This window comes from Cydia pomonella, chromosome 8 (assembly GCF_033807575.1).
Source record: "Cydia pomonella isolate Wapato2018A chromosome 8, ilCydPomo1, whole genome shotgun sequence".
Taxonomy (NCBI): domain Eukaryota; kingdom Metazoa; phylum Arthropoda; class Insecta; order Lepidoptera; family Tortricidae; genus Cydia; species Cydia pomonella.
Window position 1 is genome coordinate 12,805,325 of NC_084710.1, and position 18,650 is coordinate 12,823,974.

The following is an 18,650-nucleotide window of genomic DNA, read 5'->3' on the forward strand; positions in this document are numbered from 1 at the left end:
CTCAGTATAATTAAATGCTACCACTTACTATTAAGTGACATTAATTTCGGAGTCGACTCAGAATTGATTTTCGCACCAAATTAATATTAATTAAGAACTTAATTGCGACTGCTATTGGCACTGCATAAATTAAAGGAAGCAAATTGCGCAAATGTCATTACGGCCAATTCAAATAAAAACGACGCCGATTTTAAAACACAATGTGTGACTTTGATGCATATATACATTTCATTGAATAATTCCGAATCAATTTGGTAATATCAAAGCGATAGTTAGTTTTGTTCCAATACCAGTATCACGCCGACTCACAGGGAATAATTACTAATGTTACTCCCATGGCATGTTTTTACACATAGTGAAACAAGAAGGTTATAAGGCGAATATTTTTTTTTAATATATACTTTATTATAAAGTAATTTAGTTATGGTTATAATAGGTAATAATCTAATAAATATTTGGAGTTGGTTTAAACTTTAAACTGTTGGCAAAGGTTACATATAGAATCCCCTATGCTCGATTCACTTATTTTTATTATAACCTTACCTATTTATAACCTAACGATCATTTTACCTAAACATTGACTGATCTAAGTTTAAATAATCTGATAGACGAAGAGCGTTGGCAAAATATTAAAATTATTTAATAACCCCTCGAGCACTCATGCTGCTTTTCTTTCAGTCAGTTAATAGGCATTTCACAAGTACCTACTCGTACTCATCAAAACGAGTTGACTTGAATTGACCACAGTTATTACGAAAGATCTCGATATTTTTACAAAATAAGCAAGTAGACACTAGTTTACGCTGTATATCATTCAATATTCAATATCTAATCTTAAATGCTTTTGGGTTAGTTTACCTATCAGGTTTACCCACAAATATAAACACTAATCTGACTGAAATATATACAGAGTGTTTGACTTACAGGCCAACTCGAACGTACACAGACATCAGAATGATACCTATTTGAATCATATTATTTAAACATCATGCGTCTCGCCCGCGCCAATACATGTACGGATAAGACCGAAATGGTCGATAACTAGTTATAGTTATTTATTCAAGCAATATACATTGCGTTTGAATTACAAATCTAAAATTATTACAAATTTAACTATATTTGGCTAATAATAAAATATAATAAATAAGGAATAATTCCTAAGTTTATGACAATTCATCTAAATTATTTAATTATACCCTTCGCTGAAAAAAAACTCAAGCACTGAATAGAAGGACTTCTTCACCAAATAAGTTTTAAAACAAATTTAAATTAGTGACATTTCAATTCGGACGGCAATCTGTACCCCTAGTGTAACTTTGATCGACATCATAACGTGACGAACGCGTTTGCGTTAAGTGTCATTTTGTATAGGATTTTGAGTTTCCAAAACGTCCCGCTTGGCGCGCTCTTTCGAAATTCAATACAAAATGAGACTAAACGCAAACGCGTACGTCACGTTTGGAAATCGAATTTATTTACACTAGGGGTACTGTACCCCTAGTGTAACTTTGATTGACATCATAACGTGACGAACGCGTTTGCGTTAAGTCTCATTTTGTATAGGATTTTGAGTTTCCAAAACGTCCCGCTTGGCGCGCTCTTTCGAAATCCAATACAAAATGAGACTAAACGCAAACGCGTACGTCACGTTTGGAAATCGAATTTATTTACACTAGGGGTACTGTTGTACAGTGTAACTGCCAGGTAAGCCGAAGAGTATTTGACCACTTTAGTGATTATTGTTTGTGGTAAGTCCTTCCTTCTTGTTGCCAGTCGCTTTTATCTTTCTTCCAACGTTTCAATACAATTAAGGTACTTTATAAAGTCACTAAGAATCACAAGAATAAAATATACAGACTAGGTACTGTGAGAATTTCGAACTTATTAAAAAAGTTTTACATGATGTAATCTGGGGTATTCTGGCTATAGTTCTGATCGCTCTTTTCTTGGCTACAAAGGTAACTGTTACCCTAGAATTTTACGCTGTATCTAATGTTAGATTCCACCAACGACTGATATACCATTTTTTAAATGAATCAAATATTATTCTGATGCCAGTGTCGTTTCGAATTGTTCCGTAATTTAAATATTTAACAGTGCAGCAAAAGCCTTCTGTTAATCCTAATTTACATACATAGATGCTAGCACAGTATTTTTAGTTTTTTAAGGTTTAAAAGGTTACATGCCACTGCAACCGCCGGTTTCCCGCTGCCGCAACGCTGCTGCAGTAAAGGTAGGTACCGTTCAGGTGATGTTCGGATTCCTGTCGCGCTGTAATACTGCTGCAGTCGCCTGCATTACTGCAGGAAACGTCAAATTTTATATAAAGCAGCAGCAGTAATGCTGGTTCAGTCTATATCCGAACGTTACCTTAACGCGGCATCGATTTCTTCTCCATATTCGACAACGAATCTCCTCTTTTCAGTAAGCGTGACTACTTTTAAAAAAATCGTATACTAATCAAAGCTGAAACTCAGTAAGTTTGGACCGTTTTTCATTAGTTAGGCCAAATTCCAACACGATTCCGTCTAGTATACAAAGAAAATGATCCTTTACAAATGTGGAATTCCTAATTCTAACCCCTCATTCTTTGTTAGCATTATGGTTAATTAATTTTGGCAAATAACATAATGGAATACGCGTGTCCTCTTACACTAACATTAAACTTCTGATATACTAGGTATATATCTTTTGACATGTAGATAAGGTTGGATTTCGCTATTAGCCTGATTTCTGACTTACAACCTTTTAGAAAAGGGGCTTTGTTTTCGCACCCCAGGTATGTTACCCTGCACACTCCGTAATGAGATCTTAACGCATAAAATTAAGATATTAAGGTAAGCTGTAAAGTTGAAACGAACTGAACCCTCATTAGGCGGCCTCATATTTTCTCGTGCTAATACTGTAACGCCGGGACAAATCACTTTGTATGGTACACAAAATTCGCTGGATCTTCCGGTTTTATAAATACAAGGTGTAACAAAAAAGTGGGGATCCGTTTAATACCGCATATTTGGTATCGTGTTCTGGTTAGGAAAAAATAGAAGAATAATTTTTTTGACGCTAAACATTTTTGACCTTTGTATGGAGGGTTGACCGACTTGGACGAGAAAAAAATTAATAAAAAAAATCTACTCTTTCCTTATCAGAATTCGACACACAATATACCATTAGTGAAGGACCCGCGCGAAATCACCTTTTCATACAAACGTAGTCCTCATTTTCCTCCCTGGATATTAACATTATTGAAAATATTTTGACACAATGTATTGTATATCACCTACTGCTCTATATTCCTAATTTTTTTATTCGAATTTTAAATTATTATAGGAGCTAGAAGTATTTATAAAATTTTTGTATGAAATCTGTTTTTGGCTCCAATTTTTTATAATAATACAAGAATCCAAATAAGACAAACGTAGGCGCATAGCTATGATTAATATACATCAAATTATGTAAAAAAAAAAATGTCAATATCAAGAGAGGAAAATGGGACTACGTTTGTATAGAGAAACGGCCGTCCTCTTTCCTCCCAAGCGGATTATTTTTGTTGCAACCTGTATAGGCATCAGCTACATTAATAAAGAAAATTACAATTCATAGTAAAAAAACGCGATAAAAAGGAATAAATAAATAAATGAAAGATATATTATCCTCATAAAGCCCACCATACAAAATTTTCCTATTTTAATTTGAACCTTGTTGTAAGTATAAGTAAATTGGGGTGAATTTCACTAAGTCTTACGAGGTTAAAAGACATTCTGTTCTGACATAAATTGGCTAATCCTTACAGTAAGCTGAATAAGGCTTGTATTGTGGGTATTCTGACAACGACTTTTTAACTATTAAGCCATCGGTACCAGTATCGCCCATTATTCACTTAAAAATCGGTATCGGTATCGTATTGGCTAAATCATGTATCGTTACATCCCTAGTAAATAAATATGTATGTCTGTTAAACTCGAATAAGTTGATAATTGGAGGGTCGAAAGGAGATTAAGTAAGCTCATGCATTGCCGAAGATGTGTTGTATTCTTGGTTTACAAGTATATATAAGAGCGGGTAAAACTAAATATAACTTATTTATAGGCTAATATTGCTTACATACTATTTATACAATTACGTGCGTCGCATATTTATGTTGCAGGCAGTAACGTATAGTTGCTGTGAATATGTTAATTTAGGCATATAGTACAAAACTTTAGTGGCAAATTTATTTTTAGACGATTATTATAATTCTTTTTTAATTGTAGTTTTAGTCCAAATACTACTTAGGAGTGGGAGTGGTTGATATACAACAAATTGTGTCAAAATATTTTCAGTAATGTTAATATCCAGACAGGAAAATGAGGACTACGTTTGTATGAAAAGGTGATTTCGCGCGGGACCTCCACTTTCGTCTCAAATCAGGCTTTTAGATTTATCTTATTACAAATTCAGTACCCAGAGGCACCCAAGGTGTAATGAAACCGTCATACCGCTACTAACTGTTGTGTAATATCATGATAAATCCTCGGAAGTGCCTTTGCATTAACAGACGATTATACTGTTAGTGTACGCATTTGCAGACCATACCGGCCTATAAATATTCATAATGCAGAGGTTCCGTGGCCCGGACCTCTAGAGCGCACCTAATCTCGTAAACTCGTGAACCTTAAACACGAAAAACTCGACCACCGAGCACCTACAATTCAAATATAAATTTTAATCCCCTTGAGTGTTAAAGGTTTTATTTGTTTTTATATGGGCCGTTTGCGGTTCAGCCAAGCCGATTAAAAAAAGGGTTTTACTAAAATATTCATAAAATAATACATATTTTTAATACAAAATTCTGATGATTAAAAGTAAACGCAAAACTGCTGATTTATTCAGGGGATAGGCTACTCTGCGGCTATTTTATCGAAATATTTTATTGCCACAAGATATTTCTTGCTGAGCTGAGGTGGATTCGGAAAAGACGAAGAAAAACTAAAAGATTCCCTAAATATAATTATATATTTTTCTTGAAGGCGACCAATTTTCCTTAGTAATTAAAAATCCGTTCTTAATGCCTCACTGAAAAAATGTGATATGAATCAACGAATGTTTGAAAAACATTAAAATAACAAGACAGTAACGTTAACTGAATTTGAACATATAAAAGTAAGTATTGAAAAAAACTATAAAAATAAACGAACAGTCACTACATTTAGCTACTCAAAACAGTAAAATTTACTGTCTTTTCGGAACAGTAAAATTTACTGTATTTTCGGAACAGTAAAATTTACTGTCTTTTCATAACAGTAACATTTACTGTTTTGTTCGATAGGCTCATATGGAACTGTTTAAGCATTAAACGTTAATGCAATTTAAATTGTTTTAAGTGGTTTCTTTTCTTAGTGTACTAACTTAGCACCTATTTGCTTAATCTAATACTCGTAGATTTATTTGCCTTCATATAGTCGCGGGAATTGTAGGTACCTTCTGTAGGACATACTATACTGCCCTTCAATTACGATCTACGGACGGCCCTTAGTCTTATGGCATCAATTCCCAAGAACAGTTACAGCCATCTGGCTCTCTAGGTTCAACTAGAATTGTCACTTACCCAAATCCTAGAACCCGTCTGAGCCTAAATCCTGGCTTAACTATGGAGCTAGACAGCCTACGTTACATCCTAGTGCTGCTAGTTTACTGAGCAAAGCAATAACCAAGTAGAAAGACCATATATCAAAATATCTGAGATGTAATTATTACGGCGAGAAAATTACAACACTGTCCGAACACCGGCCTATCTAATACCGAAATATCCAGGAATATTTATTTAAAAAAACGGACAAGTGCGAGTCGGTTCGCCCACCTAGGGTTCCGTAAATGTTTTAGTATTTGTTGTTATAGCGGCAACAGAAATACATCATTTGTGAAATTTTCAACTGTAGACAGTTTTTATAGTTAGAACTATCACGGTTCATGAGATACAGCCTGGTGGCAGACGGACAGATGGACGGACGGGCGGACAGCGGAATCTTGCTAATAGGGTCCCGTTTAACCCTTAAAAACCGGCCAAGAGCATGGCCGGCCATGCTCAGTGTAAGGTTCCGTAGTTAGAGTCAAACCAAGATAAGTTGGTGAGAGTCAAGATGGTGGGTGTATTTAATATTTTTGTAGCTATTTTGTATTAACTCAGAAAGTTAATTGAACTTACCTGATTAAACGTGAAAGGTACTAATTCCTAGCGTAATAAAATAATTGTACCGTAGCGTTTTCGCTTGAAAATGAAATCGGTAAGGTGAAAAATGGTAGCGCCTGCTAAAACGTAAAGCAATGTAAAAAGTAAAATAAGTAAAAATTGGAAACCACAAATAAAACGGCTCAATTTATAATTTAATATGAAGGTACAAAATAGGTTAAGAGGGAACTATACCACGTGATCGTGCATACAAAAAGAGAAAACGTTTTTCCACTTCTAAATATTTTCCATTCTCCATGATTGTTTAGTATGTTATTGACACAATGAAAAACTAGGTTTATAGGTTTTAATTTTTTTTTTCAAAATTTGCAAAACATTTTTTTTTTTCAAAATTTGCGAAACAAAAATTTTGCGAATGCTAGGTCAAGTCGTGCACGTAGCAAATAGATTTCCTAGAAAGTTTTTACTAAGCTTTACACGATTTATTTCATATTTTTGGACCCATGGTTCAAATGGTTTTCAAATATTTCAAAATATTTTTGGAAATAATCGCTCTGAAAGAAAACAGAAATTGTGTCCCCTCTACACAATTTCTATTTTCTTTCAGAGCGATTATTTACGAAAATATTTTGTTTATCAAATAATGGTTCTTAAAGACCCATATTCGATTTGAAAGACCTATCCAACGAGACCTCACATGATAGGGTTGAAGCGAAAATAATAGTAATAGCACTGCACCATATTTTGTTCTTTTCTGCCTACTTCAATCAGAGCTACATTACTTGAAAAAGGCACTTGAAGCTAAAAACTTAATTTCATAGTTACTAATCTTACTAGTTGAAATCCAAACTAAAAATAATACTAACATACATTTTTATTTCTAAGGCCGATATCGTCCGTCAGTGTCTGTTAATTTCTTAATACACTTAAAATTTTCTAATAAGAAATTTTGGGATCAACACAGACAAAATTAGAAAATCAATAAAAATGTATACTCTTTGTTCTTTTATATAAACAATATATGTATTTAATTATGATAAGATTATAGGGAAGTATTTTTTCCAACTAATAAAACGAGAACTGCTAAAAGAAGACACTTCAACATTCCACAAGATGCTCTTAAGGATTCACATTTGAATATTCATTAAAGGGAACATGATAATTAATGTAACTGTGACACTAAGACAGAGGATTACGTGAGATTCTCAGATAAAATTATTTTCGCTATAATTGAATCAAGAATTATAATATTAAGTAGGTGCTTTGAGATTTTCTAAGAAAGTTTGGGCGTAAAAGCTCCTTCAGATTAATTAATGCTTCGACAGGTTTTAGGTACGGGTACTGCATACTTTCGATGCCTCAGCGCAGAAAGATCAATTGGAACATTCTTGCATTGGTTATTGTGTATTTCTTTTCTACATACGGTACTGTCTACTGAGCCTTAAATCCACAGTAAGTACCTACCTATAGGTAAATACACAAAGAGTAGATAACAAGATAAATAGTAACGAAGAAGCAATTCCAAAACAGACACCATATTTTAGGTAGCTTCTGAATACTGTTTTTCGTGATTTTACGTCTGTATTATAATATGTCATGTAAAGTAATTGTTTTTTATTTTATTTTATTAGAAGGCAAATAATATTGTCTCTCTTATATGTAGGTACTCATTTGTGACATTATCTTTGAAAGGGACCTTATTGTCGATGGCGCTTACGCCGCACTGCGTAGCGCGGCGTTGTTGATAATATGGGAGCATCGTTGATAATGGCGTAAGCGCCACCGACAATAAGGTCCCTTTTCATAGATAATGTCACATTTAGGCTCATTACTCTCATTAAATAGACGGTATATTTTTATCTAAACTAAATCAAGATTATAGTCGCACAACCAATATCATCACAAGTTGGCGTTGACCTGGCGCTGAGCTAATTGCTGGAGGGAGGAGAGAGGGGTGGGAAGGTAAGCGAGGGTGGTGTTAGCATTGCGATCCTAACTAAATAAGGGCACTTTTTCTATGAAATTCTATTTCTATTTTCTATGAAATTTTATTTCTAAATCTTAACAAATCACTTTGATAGCGATGTCGATGTCACTGTGATGTGATGTCTGCATGATGTATTATAGATTTTTTTTTGTTTTGCAAATTTTGAAACCTACCTAGTTTAAACCTAGTTTGTCTTTGTGTCAATAACATACTAAAAATCATGGAGAAGTGGAAAAACACTTGCTCTTTTTGTATATGTAAGTATATAAAAAGAGCAAATGTTTTTCCACTTCGTGATATACTTACCTCATAAGCTGTCCCAGAAACACATTATCTGGCGACATCTATTGTATATAATAATTATTATTTTTATGACATAATTTTTTTCTAGTAGTTATAATAAGCCAGCTAAGCAGCTTGTATATTATTTCAATTGTGTGATTGTGTGTGTGTGTGTGTGTGTGTGTGTTTGTAATATTGTTTAAAAGTCGTCGCAATTATAAGCGCCTGTTGATTTTACAATAGCAACACGGAATTAAAGCGCTAGGGAACTTCGCATTAGGCGTTAATGAGGGAAGCCAGCGTGTGATATCCCGCAGGAGCTGCGATTGCGATTACTCCATGTGTAATAATCGACAGTCGATTTGACCAATACGCGCAGCAAGTGCTACATAAGCCTGCAGTATCTATAGAATAATGGAATCTACACTAACGGCTCGATTCGAAGAATGGGATACGATAACGATAAGTTCTGGTTTAGATAAGTTCTCATTGAGATATCGTTTGTATGTCGTATAATTGACAGAAACAGCTCGATTCGGGCAACCGATCAAATGTCACTTTGACGTTAGAAATATCTTAGATCTTACTGGGATCACAGCGGAATCGAAATAAACGTCAATTTTGACATGTCGTTTAGCTATCGATCTTTTAAAGATCTTTCCAAGATCTTAAACGTATCTTAATCATTTTTCGAATCAGGCCGTACGTCGAAGCAAATTAGTTGCGCACTGCATGGTTTATTTTAGAAAATAGTCGAGTACCCTGCCCACTTAAAAAAGGAGTGTGTCAAAATATGCATACACGACCATATTGCCCATACAGGGCAGTATGTAGTTGACTGTCCTCAACTAAACATTTTTAAACGTCTACGCAAATGTGACACCTAAGGAAACATTCTTAAACGGTAACCGCTAACGATATGCTTTAAGATTCCGTATGATTTCCGTTAAAAAAAATACTTCTACTATTAACTTCTACCGCTGTTCAGTCGCTGTTCAGTTGAACATCTGTTTCTAAGATTCAACTTACTTAAATCTAACTATTTCAATTCGTTACATGATGGATAACGAGCTAGAGAGTAGATATCTATTGGATATCGATGGAGACCAATTTTCTATCAGACATAAAAATTTGGTGCTCTCGTCCACGGAATATAATAAGATCACTAAATCAGCCCTCAATCACTATTATTATACAAAGGTGAATAGGGAAGAGAAGTTCTTTTCGAAACATATTCAGATTCGTTTAACACACGATCAAAAATCTATTCCGACGGGCCTTTACTAAATATTCATCTTCAGAGGGTTCAACTCGAATATTTTGACTGGCAACCTTTTTTAATATTAAAATCCTTTCAGAGGGGCCTGCACACGTATATGTAACTCCCCAAGGAACCGCAAACAGTGCACGGTTTCATTTTGCCCTAACGAGTTTACGAGATACGTGGCTTCCGCGCCATTCCACAACTTTAACGAAAACCGGGAAAATTTACCACAAATTGACTTACAAACAGCATAGATTGCTTGTTTTCCATGACATCTTCATACATCTTATCATATCTAACCATCGATGGATATGCAACATGAGGGCAATCGCGTTCTCGATCCCATTTGTTTGCAAGTCGAAGCTTGTTCTAAGCCTGAGGTCTACGGTATTAATATTAATGTTGCTACTTTTCGAGTGCTATTGAGCAGATACCGCGATAAGTGTGAAGTTTTCTTTAGAAACTTTACTTTAAATCCAATTGACAGAATAAGATACTAGTTTTAAGGGGATTGGAAATAAAACTGGCAAAGAGTGAGTCCTTTTGTACCGAGGCCCGAGGGTACGAAAAATTTATTTAAAATGTATGTGGGCAGGACAGACTAATTCGAACGTACAATGACAGAATGATATATGAATAATGTTATTCGTTAGTTATTGTCAAAGATATATAACTCCGTATAAGATAAATAAAGTTTAAGAAAAAAAATGTGCTCCGAACAATCAAGAAACATGCATGCTCGAATAGATGGCGAGACGATCTAATAGCGATATGTCATTCTAAGAAAGATCGCAGTAAAATTAATTGACTACAAAATTTACTTTGCAAATACGCCTCTATACCAAATTCTCTCTGGTCAAAATAACTTAACAAAAAATCAGTTACCATGCGTTGTTTTGTTGTTTTTGGACTATTATTTTTCGGTATATTTATGATAAAACAAAAAGCGGCAGATGGCATAAAAACTATTATACTGGCCCTATAAAAAATATTTTTGTTGTTATAAGTAAATATATCCAATCAAAAATTTTGATAAATAAACCGAACCTATCCTGTGTCCACATCAAACGCCCAACATTATCATGATATTTTTTTTAAGTATGTTTTATTTTTCCATACTTTAATGGAAAAGGCTGCTGCCACGACGGCGTGACATCAAGCCATTGTATAGTATTCTTCGCATAGCTTGGGTACGCTGAAAGCTATCATCTCCATATAATTTAAAAATTTAAAATTTAAAATATGTATTGAGATGACAGCTGTACAGTCAAGTGTAAAAATATGGGAGTACACATCTTACTCAAAAATATGTCCCATAGCATCTTATCCCAGTGTAATAAGAGCGTAGTACCATATTTATTATTTATTATTATTTTGTACCGTACCCAAGTTATGTAAAAAATACTATGTATGGTAAAGAGCGTTCCGCGCGACTATAACGAATGTCAGACTTTGACTCATTTCCGACTCTCATCCTCACAGCAAACCGGATGGATTGATACCATTAATAAAAACTTGTCCACGATAAGGGAAAACACGTAAAAATATCATTAATTATGAATTATGTTTCTTTAATTTGGTTAACTTGTAAGTATAGCTACTAAATACTTGAAACAAAAATATTAACTTTAATTATGCAATACTTAGTGTTTCTGTGTAGCTTTTCTGCCGAAGCATTGCTGCAGACAATGTCAAATACCAAGCTGTCGAGCATTAACAGGATACATTAGTGGTAATTTTTCCTTACAAACGTTCTTGACATTTTCCTCACTGGATTTTGGCCCTAGAAGTTTTTTTATCTGTACCAGTATCTGTGCAGCTGTATCTGTGAGTTTTCACGCAGGATTTTTCGCCAAAGCTGCAGTTGTCCTTATTGCACTAATTTTAGGAGCTGTCGCCGTCAGCACGGCGGATATATTTACCTAAAATTCTCAAATCTGAGAAGGGGCTTAGCTGGTATATCCTCTTAACATATTAACTTGCTATTTATTGCTGCAGCAGTAGCGCTTGTGCAGTCTGGATCATGATGTAACCTTTAGTCTCAAAAATTAATTATTGAATATCTAAAGAACCTTAATAATCAATAAATTGTTATACTTTTGCTCTTATTTCAGGACCGACTGAATATTTGACATATGTAAATAGTAATACTGAATAAAAAATATTTTTACTAAATTCATTTGGTTTATTAAGAAAACAAGCAATCGTGTGCTAGCGCGTAAGCTAATTGCTGACATATCTTCGATCAAGATTGTATTAATTCTTACTAATATTGCTAAAGTGTGTTTGTCTGTTTGTTACCTCTTTATGCTTAAACCGCTGAACCAATTTATTTGAAATTTGGTATACTTAAGTAGACTTAATTTGAGTCCCGGGGAAGGACATAGAACAGATTTTATCAACCATCTCATCATCATCCACGAAGAGGAACGACGAACGAAATAGCTAGTGTTTGTGTTGGCATGGCACGGTAATACGATAGTGAGCTATGGAGTCGACATTAGCAATAAAGTTCAACTCATATTTATACTCATTAATTAATTTAATTAATAATATTCAATTTATAATCAAGAAAAAAACGTTGACGATATAATAAACAATCCTTTAATTTTGTCTTTGATTATATAAATATTTAAAATAAGAATAGTGGCCATTTTTTGTATTGATTATATATTAAAAAAATACAAAATAAAACAATATGTATATTAAAGAATAATAAAAGAAATGCAAAAAATGGCCATTATTCTTCTTTATAATATTTATTTATTTAAACTTTATTGCACACATAAAGAAAAATGTACAAATGGCGAACCTAATGCCAAAAGGCATTCTCTACCAGTCAACCATTGGGTCAAACAGACATTTGTGTATGTTGGTGCAGGAAAAAATAATAACAAATAATAAGGAAAAAAATAAACGTGAAGTCAAATAATATTAAAAATATATAAATAGTTAAATACTACTACTTATATAATGTATAAAAGATAGACTAATACATATAATTATGTACATATACATGATGGTGAACCTTATTTAAGTTCTTCTGACAGAAGATGCTTGCGAAGTAGTCGTTTGAAAACGGGTTTGAAACGGGAAAATGTATATACTCAAAGACAAAATAAAAAAGCGTCATTTATAAACTCGTCAAGGTTGTTGCTTGACCTTGATTACAAAATTAAAATCTGTCAATAAAGTCATGAATGAGTATGAATAAGAGTTGAATTTTATTGATCATATCGACTCCATAGCAAGCTAACGTCTTAGCGTGCGATAAAAACTCCGATGCCTCGCTAATAATTTAACTGCTAGTGCCCGGCAATCGTAAATCACATACATACCTATTTAAATTAAATTTGTGTTCGCAAAATAAAACCAGGAACACAAATTACACAAACCCGCCTAACAAATTGTCTGATGGTGAGACTAATGCGTTTTACAAGTATTTATACGACATAAAACCGAAGGGTCTCGGAAAAAGGTTCCTTAATGCGCTGACTCATTTTCCCTATGTGAGTAAAAACGTGTAATTAAGTTTCTCCACAGAATTTTGCTGACTTTTGCTTTAAAGAGCATTATGCAAATTTTATATGAAATCTAATGTATATTTAAGATTTTTTTGATTATTAAATTTTTTCCTCCTTTATTACTAGTTACCTATTTGATTTATTTATTCTGACACCGACTTGATGAATTAAAAAAACCAAGTGGTATATGCTAAATCAATTGTTTATATTATGACTGAAATTAAATGGTCATTCTTGTAGGAAAAATAAATGAAGCTTGGCTGTGTTTTGTCAATGTTTTACCCTTTCGTAAACAAGTAATTACATAAGTACCAATACCTACCTACACATTAGGTAACTATCTAATATTAAAGCTAATAAACATAAAAACCATTAAGCTGCATTTTCTGATACGCAGTGCAAAGTGTAAGTATGTAGTTGCATAGTTGCAAAGTTCTATTTTTTTCTTTACACTTGTCTGTGTAACTCTATCTGTGTTCCTAGGACAAATTCAAATTGGATATGTCCAAGCCCCAAGCGTACCTAACCACCGTTCCCAACTTCTTAACGCAGATAACTTTTTATTCATTTTCTTTGAAACTAAGTTACATTCCAACAATCTGTGTTAGAAACATGTACAGTCGAAATGCTAGAAGCAGACGTTCTTGTGATAATGTGAAAGGATGACTATCACGCTAGAACGGCCCAGGTCCTGGCCGATGCAGCAGGTATGTACTTCGTTTTCTATGGCAGGTGACCGAAGTGTCGGATGTCTCGGCCCGGACCCAGGCCGCTCTAACGTGAGTCATCCTTAACGCGGCTATATGTGAATTTATTTGTCGGTTTTCAGCATGATAGCGCCCAGGCGGGAAAAGGAGTTTTGCATTTACTTTTTATTCAGCTACTTTTGCTGAAAATCTGTTCAGCAAATTTATGATCCATTGTCTCAGTCTCTCTAAACTATTTAAAGGTGATGTTAGCCCACCACTCTACCGAACCGTCGCCGCCTACCGAACCTAAAAAACTATAAGTAGTTCTAATTATAATAATTTAAACTTAATCGATCGGCCAACACAAAACTATAGCCGAGATAACCTGTATGGTGCTCGACTCGTACAAGCTCTTAATAAGGAAGTAAGTGGATGCAACCACAGCTCTAAAACAATGCAGGAACCATAGAACGTTTCCTTAACGAATTTCCCACGAAATCAACGATCAATTGTTACGGGTTTTGCAAGTGTAACAATGTTGGGTTTTTTGTCCTAGTTTCCTATTCTGTGTATACTCTTTATTTCTGTTACATTTGTGTGGCTAAAACTTTGACTGTATTCCAAAAATCTGTAAAAATATCAACTGTCATTTCCGATCGTCTACATCTTAAAAACAATAGCGGCCTGATTCGAATTTTAAGATACATCAAATGATACATCTAGATATGGATCGGATATGTCAGTGTCAAAAGTGACGTTTTTGTTTTAAGACTTTTGACACTAACATATCCGATCCATATCGTATCTAAAGTCAGACTAAGACAAGTTTGCAACGATTTTGATAATAGCACACGCAGTACCATTGTTATTTTTATACGTCAAACTACTATGAAATTATGACGTATAAATAACACTTGTACTAAGTTTGCTATCAAAATCATTGCAGACTTGTCTTGGTCTGTCCTTAGACCTAATATTTGAGGTATCGTTATTCGAATCGGGCCGTAGGTCTTTCTTTATTTTGACATTCGCTATTTACATAGGAGCTACAAATACCTGTATAAGATAAAAGAAGTAATAATTTCTATATTTCATTAATAAAAGCATTTGATTAATAAAGTTTCAAAGTATTTCTTCTCTAAAATATAGGAAGATAATAAATCAAGATAAACATAGTCTCAAATTATTTGCCATGTGTTTAAAAATACTATAGGTATGTTACTTATTAACAGAACTATATAATTTCTGTTAATTAACTTAAACAATACCTATATTAACTAAAAATCTAAAAACAAAACTAAATTTCAAATAGAACCAAAGTTTGTTTTCACAATCTCCAATACTTATCCGAAACTTTATTTCACAAAAATAATATGCAGGTATGTATATATTGTTTTTAAAAATAAACTATTGGGATAAAGAAATGGAATGAATACTACAATTATTAGGCTCGAAACTGAGACACAATGTTCCATCGCCGGTGTTCCAGCGAGCTGCAAAGGTGGGTATGTACTTCTGTAGCTGTACAAACGGTAAGCGAGACGTAAACTACTAATAATAATAAAAAGGCCCGACGTGGGCATTTCTAATATATCATTACATATATCTATTCGATAACCCGACATGTGCACATTACCGCGGAATATACGTGATCTACGGGATCCACGGGGATATTACGAGTATTTTAACAAAAGAGGTTATTATAGGTTTATTCATAAGAGCTGGCACGAGATTAATACTGGACTGTAAAAATCTCACTATATCAAAATCATACCTATAAAATCCGCGCTATCGTGAAACTACCCAAAATCATTTTTATCGTTAACCCTTTTTCTGTAGGTTAGATTCTTGCTAATAAATAAATATTTAATACGCATTATTAAATTCGATTGTAGCTCAATAATATATACTGACTTCAATTCTTTGGGCCATTATTAGTTTAATTTTGTTGCGTAGGTAGACCAGGTCTCGATCGGTCAATGTTGCTAATAAAATAATAATGAAACCTTCAATAGTACCTGATTCCCGGTAGGGTTTAATATTTTATTCTCTTCGATTAAGGCGATAGTTTCATATTCATTTTGAAAAAAATCCAAAACGGAATCGACAGAAAACTCTATTTTATCATCGAACCTGCTCACAGATTTTCACGAGAATCGGTTGAGAATTGCGACCTTGTGAGGAGGACATCCGAACCAGTGTCGGCCGAACGTTAATTAAAATTGACCATATTGAAAATTAACCATTACAAATACAGTTTACGGTTCAATTTGTAACGGTTATTTTTCAATATGGTCAATTCTATTAACGTTCGGCCAACACTGATCCGAACCGAACATACGAAAGCACTTATCTCAAGCTAAACCGGAGACCGTCGCTAACGCTCGATTGACAATATATCCGATAGTTTCATTTTATTCTGACTTTTCAGAACCTTTTTTTAATTATATATATTAAAGCCCAAAGTATGGTAAAATCTGGGATTTACCGGTAAAACCTAAGTTTTACCGATACCGGTCGGTAAAAGCCCGAAATGTTGAATAATAGTTGATCACTTCGAGCTTTTACTGACGTTTTTAACGTGATAATTTTGCTATAGCTTGAACGACTTAAAGTAACGAGATGCCACAATGACCGGCTAATTAACACTGGCCGCAATTCTCAACGCTTCCTCGCGGGAGCTAAGTTGTATGACGTGACCAACCCTTCGGCATTGGACGCAAACGCAATTAATAAACTATCTCTACCAATTGCTGCTTTAGCTGTTACTTCAACTATAGCTATAATTTATGTACAAACGGGTTACTCATATAAAATTGGACATCTTTTCATCCATTTTGAGAATCTTAATCATGAACCAGGAACAGAAGGCATATTCAAATATGAGCAATTTTAATAACAAACTTCCGTGAGATGAGACATATACATATTAAATATGTTGTGTTATGTGTTGTTATACACGTATATGTTACAGCGTTTTCGACTCAAAATACGTGAGTGACCCGTTTTAACATATTCAATATTCAAATATGTAGTACCAACTTTCTTGTTATCAACCAACGTCTTGTTAATTAAGTTCGAATAGATATCTTTCGTACAAATCATGTTATTGAAAATTCATATCTGAATTGGTTACCTACATGGCAGGCTACGCCTAATGTAGGAACTGGTACAACCTTAATTGTACATAATTGCCTTTTAATTTTAAGACCAGATAATTTGGTTTCTTCCTTAATCCTTGTGTACACTAAATCATTTTTTTTAGTTTATGTCACTGTTGACAGCTGACGATTCGTATTATCCATAACCTTTGATAACAATTAATTATTATCTGAATAGACCTCCTGGATCTATTTATAAAATTATTATTCATAATTATGTCCGAATCTTTTTTATTCAGTTTATTTATTCAAGAACATTTACAATAGTAATTTTAAGCTCTATTATTTTCAATAAAACCAGTACCATTTCATGTAATGAAATAAACCTTGGTTTTTTTTTTCGACAACCTTAAACATCATCGACAAACTTGTTGAAATTGTTTTTCAATAGGCTAAAATTGATGAGGATCGTGAGGTTGATCACGTCATTAAAACGACGGTTAGATAACTGGCTTATGACATCATTCTATTCTGTATAGGTTACTATACAGACCAAAGACCACCACCAATTTTAATCCAATCCTCTTTACCAATGTTAATTGGAACTCGCAAAAACCGTTTTTCAAATGTAAACAAATAGTTTTAACTTTACATTTTTCCTTGTGCTAGAAAATATAGTAAATACATAAACACTAACGCGTCGGGTCGCCTTGGATAATTGCTTAGCACATACATTAGAAAAAATAAATAATTTAGTCAAGGTTGTGGTTCAGAAACAAAGACATAGTAAAATAATGCATGTGTAATTTGCACGTTTTATGAACTAATCTTGTCTTCACCTTACGACCAAATTTACTAATTATTGAAGACCTGTCTGGCCTAATGGGTAGTGACCCTGCCTATGAAGCCGATGGTCCCAGATTCAAATCCTGGTAAGGGCATTTATTTGTGTGATGAGCAATTGAGCACGAATATTTGTTCCTGAGTCACGGGTTTCTCTATATATTTAAGTCTTTTCTTATAAATATTTATATATTATAAGATATCGTCGTCTAAGTACCCACAACACAAGCCTTATTGAGCTTACTGTAGGACTTTGTCAATTTATGTAATAATTTCCTATAATAAATATTTCTAGTTACTTAAGGACTCATAATCTTATATAGTCAAATTCCTATTTTTAAATTTCCTATGCAGGAAATATATTACGTAATTAGCAAGAAGAGAATATAGGTATAAACTATAGGTAGGTATCACAAATAAAATCAAAAGTTCTGTTGGTAGTTCATTAATTAAGAATAATGTAGGTATAAAAGCTGTAATTATATACAGATTGTTTATTTAGTCACCTGCAACATATATATTCACCCCGTAAATTAGCAATGCAGGTAAGAGCAAACCCGAGGGATTTTAACCACGCATTTCTGAGGCCAAAAGAAGGAAACAATGTTATATAAGTTAAGGTCAATTTCACAAAAAAAATTTTTTTTTCCATTTTTGTATTTATTTGTACGTAAAATGTAAACGCTATTTGTAAAACTGTAACTCAATAATAATTTGTTTTTTTTTTTCGTAAAACCTTTTTTTTTGCAGTGTTACTTGTCACTTTTTGACATCTATTAATAAGGATATTT